This window comes from Macaca fascicularis, chromosome 3, assembly GCF_037993035.2.
Source record: "Macaca fascicularis isolate 582-1 chromosome 3, T2T-MFA8v1.1".
Classification (NCBI taxonomy): domain Eukaryota; kingdom Metazoa; phylum Chordata; class Mammalia; order Primates; family Cercopithecidae; genus Macaca; species Macaca fascicularis.
This window is the reverse complement of record NC_088377.1, coordinates 40,434,255-40,447,235: the sequence shown is the minus strand read 5'-3', so window position 1 is coordinate 40,447,235 and position 12,981 is coordinate 40,434,255. Positions and strand designations below refer to the sequence as shown.

The window sequence follows — 12,981 nt, the reverse complement described above, 5'->3', positions numbered from 1 at the left end:
GTGAGCCAGGGACCATCTGTATTGTGGCTCCTGTCTTCAGAGACAACAGAAACCTCTTCTTAGACAAGAATCACAATTTATAATCCTCAAAATGTTAAACTTAGTTTAACAATCTACAGATTCAAACAAAGCCAAAGTAGGCCCACAAGACCGTTTGTGCCATTCGCTAAGACACACGACTCTGTAATAACCCTCACCACAGCCCCTCAGGGTGAGTCCCAGAGGTGGGTGAGGCTTGTAGCTACGGACACTAACAAAACCAAAATCAGAGTACGCAGCTGCAGTCAAGACAGATGACTTCTCCACTAGCATATGCACAAATGTTTATCAGCAAATCTGATCTTTGCTTTAACTCCCTCTCATGACCTAAAAAGGAGTCCACCACACACACACACACACACACACACCCCACTTCAAAAACATAATTCGTACTTGCATTCAATTCTGGGCATTTGGAATAGACCTAATGGGGGATTAAACCTCTCCTCCAACCCATTGCTTAGTCTTCTTTGAGGATGAAGGATTTTGCATAACACAAGTCAGCATATAAAAGATCTTGTATAGAAACAGACTTTCAAGTGGTCCTCATTAGAGTGATTCAACTAATATACAAAGGACCCAACACACAGCACAATGTCTATTAGAAGAATGATTAATTTGTTCCCCTCAAAATCCTAATATCTACACAGAAAAAATACCCGATACACATTTTATCATTCTTTACCAGTATAGTCATACAAAGGAGTATCACAAAAGCGAAAGAACACATTTGGTTTGACTCACAGTTCTAAATTTAATATAAAATTGCTAAAACCACCAAGACAAACATGACTATGAAATATTTAACGATCTTCACCTAAATTCAAGTCACCATTCAACCACCAATACCTCTGCTCTCCTTACAGGAACTTTCCAAAAGTAAATTTTGGAATTAACAGGACAAATTTTTCTAGTGATAGAAATTAGGAAGAAATTGGTCGAAGGTGGTTCCTTGGCTGTCAAACTTTTTCTCAATAATATTTTGTAAAATAAAAGCATCAAACAGATCTTTACATTAACTTACAATCTATCAAGCAATACTGGAGCAAGCTTTAAATATTAGCCACATTCTGTCAGGGCTGACTAACATAAAATCAGCATCAGTCTCATGTCTTGCAGTATCCACAGCTCATCTTCTCAAAACCACTTAAGATTTCATAATTAACTCAATTAAACAATCTAAGTCATCTCCTTGATCATTGACATGAAGGGATAATTTTCCCCCAAAATAGTACCTCTTTCCTTGACATGATTTAATCTGTGGTTAGAGTATTTAACAGGATTTCTTTCCTTCTTAGAAAATAAAATATACACCTTTCCAATATGAAAAACACTAACCGATAATGCTATAGCTTAACCAGGTCAAAAGGGTTTTTTTTTTTTAAAAAGTTAAAAAAAGAACCTAACTGCATCTTTGGACCTTATGTGAGGTAGTGTCCAGGGTCACTGGGACCCCCACTTGGTCAGTGCAGCTGGGTACCAATTAAAGACAGAAACCCAAGGGTTCACTCAAAGCCCCTTCCCAGCTCTTCATCCTAGTGGAAGCCATGGGCACAAAGGAATGCGGCATTCCACGGAGGACTTTGGGGAATGGCTGCTTGAGAACATCAAAGTGGCTCACGTCCCCCAAGTATAAAGCCAGTGACTGCTCTCAGCTTCAATGCAGTACCATCCACAGCAGCCAAGGTCTGGAATCACCTGAGTGTCCGTCAACAGGGGATGAAGGGAACGTGACCCGAACATACACAGGAGCAATACTCCACCACACAGCTGAGATCCCTGTCATCTGCGACAGGATGGATGGAGCTGGAGGATATACGTTAAGCAAATGAGCCAAGCAAAGAAATGGAGCATGTTCTCACTCATAAGCAGGAGCTGAGAGCAGATCTCATGGAGGCCAAGAGTAGGTGGTCAACAGGGCCCAGCAGAGCCCACTCATAAGCAGGATGGGCAGAGGCTTGTAACGGGCACAAACACACAGCCTAATGGGAGCACAAGCCCTACTATTGATAAATCAGCAGGGGGATGGCAGTGGGTCATCTACTGTGTATTTCAAAACAGCTAGGAGAGAATAACTTGAACATTACCAGCATAAGGAAAAGAAAATATTTAAAGTGAAAGACATCCCAAGTACACAGATTTCATCAATACAGGGATGAATCAAGATATCACATGCACTCTGAAAACATGTACACATATTATGTATCAACAAAAACAAAAACCAATGACAGAACCATTTGCGAAGCATGTGCAGGAGAAGAATGGGAAGCCTGACATGATGTGGCTGTGTGTCCCCACCCAAATCTCATGCTGAACTCTAACCCTTTGTTGGAAGTGAGCCCTGGTGGGAGTGACTCATGGGGGTGGTTTCTAATGGTTTAACACAATCCCCCAAGTGCTGTCCTCATGGTAGTTCTGAGATCTGGTTGTTTGGAGGTGCATGGCACCTTCCCCTTCACTCTCTCTCCCCTTCCAGCCATGTGAAGACATGCCCACCTCCCCTTCACCTTCCACTCTAAGTTTCCCCAGATGTAGAAACCTGTACAGCCCACAGAACTGTATGCCGATTAAACCTTTTTTTTCCTTATTACCCAGCCTCAGGTAATTCTTTATAGCAGTGGAAGAACAGTACAGTCCTCAGGACCAGCAGTGTTTTCTTTCTCCCCAGGAGCCAACAAGGTCCCACACACTAACTTGTTTTCCAAAGCCTTTGCCAGAATGCTGAGGCTGTTTTGGGGATACGGACTTTCCCCATCTCTGGCAAACCAGATGGGGCATCCTATTTGCCTCTTACCACCTTTCTCAGACAAACCCTACCTCTGAAACATCCTCCGCCAGGGGCCTCCTTCAGCAGCAGCAAAGCTGAGTATTCCTTGCACCTCCCTTCTTCTGAACAAGTAAACATCTTAAGCTTATTTTTCCATCTTCCCAGCTCATTGAAAAAAATATCTTATGCTTTCTATTTTCCTAACACACACACGGAAGAGAAGTGCCGTGAGGGCAGGGGCTCTTGCTTTCCCGGATCTGAGCCTGGCCCTCAAACACTAGACGAATTCATACTGACACGATATCCAGAAGCAGAAATGCAAATATCCACATGACTTCAAATACCCTAAGGATCTAACAGGCCGAGTGGCCCATGTAACTATGGTTTGTGCTGGGCCATTCAACTGGTGTCCAAATCCCTGTCCAAGTGAGCTCTTTAATTTTGGGACTTTTCAGACAGCTGTTTTTTTGTTGTTGTTGTTGGTGGTGGTGTTCTGTTTTGTTTTTATTAAAGGGATCTATTACAGTTACAATCAAGAATATCCCAGGCCGAGTGTGGTGGCTCATGCCTGTAATCCTAGCACTTTGGGAGGCCAAGGTGAGCTAATCAAATGAGGTCAGGAGTTCAAGACCAGCCTGGCCAACATGTTGAAACCCCATCTCTACTAATACAAAAATGAACCAGCCATGGTGGCAGGCACTTATAATCCCAGCTACTCAGGAGGCTGAGGCAGGAGAATGGCGTGAACCAGGAGGTGAGGCTGCAGTGAGCCAAGATCGCGCCACTGCATTCCAGCCTGGGCAACACAAGACTGTCTCAAAAAAATGAAAATACACCAATACGCCCAGTGAGTTCTTCACCAACATCAGATACATCAGTTTAAAGAAAAATAATATGAATGCATGTTTTTAAATTTCAGTGTTGAATTTAACCATATCTTTTAAGAAGATATGAAGATAGAAGTTTCCCAAGGATCGGGGGAGAAAAAAGCAGTTAAGAAAATGTTAAAACCTCAGGAGAAAAACAAGTATGGGGTAAGACCTCAAGGCAAAACTTTTTCCTTGCACTTTGATTTCAAAAGAACAGAGATGCCCAAAATATGAACTCTCCCATCTGCATTTTATATTCCTCTCTGTCCTTTGAAGGACTGGAGATGGGATTCCAGGTTCCAAAGTGCCCGGCCAGGGCTCACATCAGGCCAATTCCTCTACGTCCTTTGAAAGGCTGGAGATGGGATCCCAGGTTCCAAAGTGCCTGGTCACGGCTCACATCAGGCGGCATCTTTCACAGCTGTTTACTCCCCTGACCGTGCTTAGAGAGCTCTGTGGCCCAATTTACACAAAAAGGTCCTAATTTACACACGTTCATCACTTTGAGCAGAGTCTCAAGAAATGAGACAAATATTGACACTCCACAGAAGCAAGTATTCTCTTCCGAAAAGTCAAGTGTCAGGTTCCCATGAGCCAGGCAGCTTGGTTACAGAAAGCACTGGCTGACTTGCTGGTTTAATGTTAAATGCATTTAAAATGTTAAGTGATCCGGCCCCCCTCCCAGTGGGTGTGTACGTTGAGCTGGTTGCAGTAGTGATGCACAGACCACGTGGTTTTGCTTCAAGCAGAGGACCCCACACCCAGGAAGAGACCAAAGGACGGCATCGAGGTCTAGGACAGTTCTAAGGAGAGCTGCAGTCTGAATGCCTCGTCTGCAAATAGTCTCTCATTTCAGAGGAAATCACTGAACAGAGTTAGTAACACGTGAATTTTAAAAATTCATATTTCTAATTTCATCCCATTAGAACTTTTGAAGAACAGATGTGCACCTGCTCCAAGTCAATGAGAGGACACTCAGTCCCTCACAGGTCCTCGGCCTCCGCCTCTCACCTAGAGAACGTCAGCTCAAGCCAATCACAGCGCAGTGCGATTTTCTATAATATGCACGCCTGCATCTGAGCTGAGATGTGAATGTCTGGAATGTGCCTGCCAGGCCCAGGAAGAACTGCAGCAGCTGTGGGGACATAAGCCGCTAAGGAATCCGATTTGGAGGGAACTCGAGGCAACTAAAACTAGTTCCACTGGTTTTTCTTAGCAAGGCTTGACCAGGCAAACTCTTATCACTGTTGCTAATTCATGGTAATTGGGATGGGGACTTAACAGTAAGTAATTAGAGCAATTCTAGAATTTGCTACTCAATTACAATGGCACAGATTCCTGAGAATGGAAGAACTGTTGGCCAGGAATAGAGTTCAACAGGTCCTCCCCATACCCCAGGAAACATGACATTTCCATGCACCCCTGCTTTGTTCCCTGGCAACCTGATCTCAGCCGTCTGATGGCATCACTCCCCAGAGCTGGAAACACCTGACCTCTTGTCACCCTCCCATCTGCCCTGCTTTCCTCCAGCCCGGGAGACTCAGCGATGCCCACATACAGGACCAGGAAACCAGGGTTATCCTAAACCAGTGCCTGCATTCAAAGTCCTCCATGGCAGGACAATCACCAACGGCCAATACTCCCAGAACCTTCCACCTCAAAACAGGAGCACATCTGGATTCAAGCTGACAACGCTGCATTCTCTTTGCCATGTACATATGGAGGCATGTCAGGTTCCACCTAAAGGTATCAAGTTTCACGCTGGTCAGGAGCCCAAACCTAGTCACTCTGCATGATCTCAATTCACCATCCACAGAGAAGCCTGCAGTTTTCCTCTGGTGCACGGTGTGTACGGTGGATGCATTTCCTCTGAAAATTTGGAGACGGGATCCTGGCCAAGGAGGCCAGTCACCCTAGCCCCTGCAAGGCCCAGACGTGCCCCTCTGCTGTCTGCACACAGTACCCAAGTCTAGCAGTGCTGGCTCTGTGGTGGGATCCATCTGGGCCTCAGAGGACCCAGGGCACAGGAACCGTGCAGCCTGGCTGTAGCCAGAGGCCTAAAGGATCCCCACGAGGCTCTCCAGCCAAGGTGCCCCCACCACAGGCAGAGCCATTCAAGAGAACTGCCAGCTGAACCGGAAACGTCCCAATCTGCTCAGCCAACACAGAAAGATAACAGCCACCTACAGCTGCTGAGCCCCGAAACGTGGCCACTGGGCCTGAAGGGCTGAATCCGGAATTTAATCTGTGAAGTTCTTTTCAAATGTGTTTGGCTATGTAATCAAATCTTTATTCTAATTCAATTTAAAGGAGCCTCTGGCTATGGGCTCCCTTGTCGGGCATCAGCTCCAGGGAATAAGAATGGGAAGGAGAAGCCCAGAGCCTCTCTGCATTCTCCGCCCTAATTCAGCACGTCATCATAAGGAAAGGCACTCCAGCAGGAGAGGTGTGCACAGGAAGAACTGGGTTGGCCCTGACACAAGCATGACCCCCATGGCATCACAGCTGCCTCAGCCAACAGGCAAAAGACAATGATGCCCACCTGGACAGGTCACCGGATGTGATGATGCACCCCAAGCCCTAGTCCCACAGCAGCCAGAGACCACCCGCTGCTCGTCCCAGGTGAAACACAAGCCCTAGTCCCACAGCAGCCAGAGACCACACGCTGCTTGTCCCGGGTGAAACAGGCAGAGCTGCCCGAGCCCTCAAAAGCAGGAAGAATTAAAGAGGCAATTCCCGTGATTCCCACAACACATGACACTCCTGGGAGACAGACACAGGCTTCGCTGTGAAAGTGCAGAGGACGGTGCAGTTCCTAGGTGGGCTGCTTCTTCCAACGATCAGGGAAGAAACCAGATCCGTTTCCTTGTAGGAGAATCATTTGTACCGTGATTAGACAGAAGGTGGCCGATGTTATCAAATCATCAAGCACTGCACGGCTGTGTCTCCAAGGCGGGCCTGGAAACTTCCAGCCACCCGCCTAGAGGCCACAGTGCTTACAATGGAGATACGGGTGACTGAGGTCTGGCTTCCTCAGGGAAGCCAAATTTGAACTTTCATCACTGAGGAATCGCTCATTTAGAGTCACTCACCCTCAATGCAGAAGAGGGCTCAAGACACTGCACCAGACTTCAACACTCAGGGTTAGGGTCAGGGTCAAATTCACAAGATTTACAAAATGTATTTACTTGGGATGCCGGAAGAGATGTAGCTTCACACCGCCCCAGCTGCAGGGTTTGCTTAGCCCTTTCACCAGTGGATCTCACCAACAAACACATCCACGCCTCATCCATGGCAGCACAGAAAACCACTTGGAAGACAGCCACTCCCACCAAGCTTCCTGACTTTGGTGTTTAAAATCTACATCATTTAAAATCTGTATCTCATACGTGAGATTACACTTCTCCGAACAGACATTGCGATTGTCATTTCACCCAAAAGGGCTTTAGGAAATGACACGCGGTCCAGACGCCAGAGGTAGCCTAATTCCTTTGTGCCTGTATGGAGGCTTCACAGATACAGCCCGGTCACATTAATGACCATATGAGAAGCTCAGGGCATAGACGAACTCAGTGCTGAATTTTTCCATTTTTCGCCCTTTTGTTTTATCCAGAAGACAGCTGAGAGGCGCTCTGGCAGATCATCTCCTTGAGTATAATGACTCCAGCCACTTCTCTTCACCCCAGGTCACCCCTCAGTCACACGCTTTTGAGAAGCCAAAGCAATTCTGTTCTCTTCACGCTGGGTTCCAGGCACTAAATTCCTCCGTTTTATCAATTAGATTATCAAGCAGCCGTTTGTAATCTGGACTGCAATCTGATACAAAATTTAAGGCTAATTTAGGTTGCGGTAACAGCTCCTATTTACGTTATAGACAAGGCATGAATGAAAACTTTAATCTGTTCATAGGACCAATTTTGTAAACAAACCAATTATTCAAGCAATGATTGTCTTCAGTTAGATGCAAATTTCTTTGCTCATAAAAGATTTTCCAGTAGGAATTTTTAAATCCATGGTCTGTGTTTCCTGAGCCTGTCTCTGCACCATCCCCTGAGTGCACAGCAGAACTCAGGGCATCCCATAAGCAGGCCCACTGAAGAGAATAAGCCCACAGCCCCCAGCCCAGGAATCAAGTCCGAGCCCCAGCAGCCCCTCGTCCAGCCGGGACTTCCTCACCAGCACAGCACCCAGAGGTCTTCCAGGTTTAATGCCACGTGTGCGTGGAAAGTAGAGTGGTGGAAAGACCACAGGGGACATTCTACAAATGCAAATTCCCTCCTGGAACAGCCCAGCAACCCTCTGTACCGTCCCCAAAGTACCCATGCCAGGCAGGCATAGAGAGTCTAATGGGGTGCCTAGGAATCAGCATTTAACACAATTCTGATGAATAAAAAAGTTTGAGAGGCCGGTCAGCGAGGGGCTGCTGTGGCCTCCACTCATTTGCAGGCTCTGAAGAGACACCGATTCAGGTAACAGGCCAGACAGGACAGGACAAGGATGGGAAAGTGGAGGGCAAATTCCATGGACCACCAACCACCCCGCCATCCCCACTGAGACTCTGTGATTTAAGGAGAAGCAAAGCCAGGGAGAAAAGATGCTCGCACCATGCGAGGGACTGAGATTTCACCTAAAACGCACAGCATGTGGCTGAGGGCCAAGGTTGGGTAAGCCGGGAGCACAGAACGGGATTCACAGGCCCAGAGGTGCCCCCCACACCCAGACCCCGGGTAGACCTCCCAAGTACTGCCTGTGTCTCCTGCCTGGTTTATTTCCTTCCCCCCTTCTACTGTGTTGGTTTCTCAGCCGCCCCCCACCACCACACACCCCTCTCTAAAAGCTTGGTGGACTGAAAAGGGCGGGGGGGGGGGGTGGTAAGAGCTGGGCTCTGGGGCCAACGTCCTGCCTGAGACATTAGTTCCAACCCACCCAGCTGTGATGTGAGCCCGAGATTTCTCAAATGTGAGATGGGAAGGTAACTGAACCCACTTCCCAGGATGGCTGTGGAGACTGAGATCACATAGCCACACGTCAGCGTCCAGCACATGTGGGACCCCAGCTGTGTTGCCCTTGGTGGGAATCCCTCTATGCCCCCTCTGCTACCAGAGCCAACTCCCAGCAGTAGCTGTGGAGGGTGCATCCTCTATTCCCACTCCACTCACCTATCGCTCCACCCAGTGACCTGCCACGCAGCGGCCACCAGCAAATCCGGCCCCACTGGATAACCAACCACCACCAACCTCCCCCCACTTTGAGGCATCTTCCACTTGCAGTTCCGAAGCAAGGAGAAACCGCCCTCAAGGGCGCTCACCTGTTCCTTATTGCACGTAATGACCAGGGCCACCAGCAAACCCGGCTCCACCGTCCAGGTTCTGGTGGGTTACTGCCCCCCTCCCCCACTTCCTCCGGCGGTGTCTGGGAGGCTCAGAAACTGCCCTCCAAGGGCACTCATCGGTTCCTTATTGCACTAATACCTCATTTACAGAAGTCCACTTTGACTTCCAGCACTACAGGCCTACAGGCCAACCAGAACCCAGTTTTCCTTTGGCCATCTAATGCCAGAAAAAAATCTGTTTCTTAGAGACTTTCATAATTTATATTAATGAACCGTTTGACCATACATAAAATGTTATAAATGTATGAGGCTTTACAACTTGGCAGATGTGTAACTCACATGTTATGATTGAATCCAACTGTTGAAGATATTTGTTTCACTGGAAGGTGACACTTTAGGAATCCTGCTTGCAAGCTCCAAGAGCTTGAGGTCACGTCCACCTCACCAGCATCCCAGAGACCCAGCACTGTCCCACTCTGTGTTTAAAATTCCAAAATACTCTTTCAAAATGCTACTGGCATTTGGTTTGCACATAAAATGCTAAAAACCTTCCAGTGAAACAAATATCTTCAACAGTTGGATTCAATCATAACATGTGAGTTACACATCTGCCAAGTTGTAAAGCCTCATACATTTATAACATTTTATATATGGTCAAACGGTTCATTAATATAAATTATGAAAGTCTCTAAGAAACAGATTTTTTTCTGGCATTAGATGGCCAAAGGAAAACTGGGTTCTGGTTGGCCTGTAGGCCTGTAGAGGCAGACATATCTGCTGACACAACCAAGCTCCTTCCCACTGACATGGCCGCATCCCAGGCCCCTCACCCGGACGCCCGCAGGCCCCTGGAGGAGCAAGCTGACCTGCCCACATTTCTCAAATACACAGCTGTTGCTCACACTGCAGATAGAGTTCAAGGCACGAGCAGGCCACCACGCTAAAAATACCACGCAGCGTCCACGCCAGGTGACGGTGTTTTCACTCCATCCCAAAAGCCCCATGTATGAGTTTACAGCCATGATTACTACATGAATTTTTAGACCCTCAAGACATACTTTGTTTACTTTTATGCAACAAAGTTAAAAGACTATCACTCAGATATAGGCTCTGAAACTGTGGAATAATTATTTGGGAACAGAGCCTCTGCCAGATCAGGATAAGCACTTGGGACAACACCCCGTGACCTCGGTCCACACAAACCCATCCAGACCAGAGGCCTCCCGCATTGCTATGTAATTTCTGTAAATGAGGTATTAGTGCAATAAGGAACAGATGAGTGCTCTTGGAGGGCAGTTTCTGAGGCTCCCAACCACACGGCCACATTAAGGCTGAAGCCGCACCACCTCCAGAAACACTGTCCCTCGCCGAGGTGTGCCTGGCTTCTCCCTTTTTCCAGAACTTAACAAAACCTGAAAGGACAGGTCTGTGTAGAAAACCACAAACTACTTGCGATTCCTCTTCCCAGGTCAGGCTGTAGGAAGCTCATCTCGGCCCTCACCGTGTTCTGACCTTGGTTCCCATAAGAAATAAAGTCAGATTTCTAGTCCCTGTCTCCTGGGCGGTGTGGCAGGCATACATACCTTCAGTTACATGAGGAAAGGCATGGCGAGCCCCCTTCCTTCAGTAAAGCTGCACAGTTCCCCGAACCCTGATGCCATCCCCCTCACGCCACTGTGAACACCTGGACAGAGAACATTTCAATGCGTGCACCTTCGTGGGCTGGTTTTCTATTTCTCCACTAAATCACCCCAAAGTTAGCGCCCTGAACACTCACTTATTTTCTCCCATTTCTGAAAGCTGGAGTCCAAAACAGGTCCCACCAGCTAACGTCGAGGTGTCGACAGGGCTGGCTCTGGGGAAGCGACCGTCTCCTCGCCTCCCGCAGCCTCTAGAGGCTTCCGCATCCCCTGGTCCATATGGCACCTACTGTCTTCAGGACCCACAGCAGCCCTGACGGCCCCTCAGCAGGAAGACGCAGAATGTCAGGAGCCCGGGCTCCAGTGCTAGGGCCAAGCCTCCGCACCCTCCCAGCTCCTCACACACGCCCGTGCGAGCTAACAGAGATTCCACTTTAACTAGTGTCACCTGTGTAAGGGGTAAGTGCCCAGCTGTGAACTGGTTAACCTCGCTCACACAGACCCCGGGAATAACCTCACAGGCCATGGACCACTTCACAATGAGTGACCACCTGCTCGGGGACCTCCATGTCCCAGTAGAGCCCTCCGGTGCCTCCCCGTGGACTCAGGGTCTGCAGCACCAGAGGGCCCTGGATAAAAAAGACAGCTCCCATGTCAGGACGCACTCACCAGCGGTTGGGTTCCCGGTACTTTAAGTAGCCAAGGTGGACAAGCCGGGCCCTGTGCAACTCCATCACAAGAATAACGGCTGCACGTGGTGAGTGCACGGGTGACCACCCCTCAGCCCAGATGGCCGCACTAAGCACATCACCGCCGTGACCTCCAATGAGACTCAGCTGCTGGCACAGTCCAGGTATCGGCCCCCAAGAACATTCTGGATCACAATTCACAGTAGTGATTGTGATCAGGGCCACACATGGCTGAATGTATTTACAGGAGGACGCCACAGCCGATCTGGCTGGACTGAGAACATTTCCCATTGTACATTCTTACAACACCATTTTATTTGCGCTTTATTAAACTTTTATGGCTTTTTTCTGCCTATCTACTTTATGGGAGTGTTTCTTGTTCTTATGACTGCAGTGACACTTTAAGCTACAACTATTAATGTGTAAAATTAGTTTGGAAGACGCCTTCTCATTAAACATTTCACAAGCAAGCAGTCAGAGGCACCTAACCCGGAGGCCTGTTTTCTTCTCTGAGCCAAACCTACATTGGACTCAAAGAAAAGGGCACACGGAGAGGGGCTGGATCTCCAGCGCCCATTCCTAGGGGGCCTCCTGGGGAGCAGATATGGAGGGAGAAGCCCTGGGCTACGGCACCGTCGTACTAAAGAAAAGTCCATTTGGGTAAATGTAAGTGCCAGACTTAAGAGATTAAGTAAACCATGAAAAGAAACCACTAACCACAGCTTCTCCAAAACAGAACTAAACTCCCTTTAGTTTGAATTGGAAAAGCAGAAGTGATGATCAGAATACAAAAAAAAATGACAAAGTATCTGAACACAGGAGAATAATCAAGGGCCACTGTCTCTTCCTGTGTCAGTGGGAGCCTCGCATCTAAGCTGGATTTAGAAGGTTGCTGCTTTGGACTGAAAGTTATCCTCAAACCGTTTGTAAGCAAGTGGAGCAGAACGCTTCAATTATTTCAAGGTTTAGCGGTAAAGCTCTGTAACTCTCACAACTATTTTAATTGGTGTGAATTTTAAAGTGACTCAATCTGTTGGCTGGAGTATCTAACCGCTTACCCACGGGGTCATGTTGGAAAATTATTCCAATTGCTTTTGTTTTTCCTACTGAAGATGCATTTGAACGTTCTTGTAGTTTGCAGTTGGCTGGTTCTGATGTTTGGTCCTGAGGAGGCCCAAGTACCCGGAAAGGAAGAATCTGAAACCTCAAGCCATTCGAGTGCTGTCTGGGGAGATGGAGACCCCAACCCGAGGGCCACTGACGGACTCGACACGAGCGCAGGGCCGCCTGAGGCAACGGGCCACGTATTTGCCGCTTACAAAACAACATAAGCACACACCCCTAGGTGTGCACACACGCCCTGTACACGCTCACGTCTGCCCATACCAACACCAGCACACACCCCCAGGTGTGCACACATGCTCTGTACACATCTGTCCCCGCCATAACCAGCACACACCCCCGGGGTGCACACACGCTCTGTACACGCTTACGTCTGTCCATGCCAACAGCACACACCCCCAAGGTGTGCACACACGCTCTGTACACATCTGTCCTACCAATGCCAGCACACATTCAGTATGCACTCACATCTGTCCCTGCCAACGCCAGCACACATCCCCAAGGTGTGCACACACGCTCTGTA

The 12,981-nt window shown here is 48.1% G+C and overlaps 1 long non-coding RNA gene across 1 annotated transcript in view; it reads right to left on the bottom strand.

Moving 5' to 3' along the window:
- The window catches only part of LOC135970055 (uncharacterized), a 121,714-nt gene that overhangs the window by 57,204 nt on the left and 51,529 nt on the right, over positions 1-12,981 (bottom strand). The gene's annotated exons all lie outside the window — the stretch shown is intronic.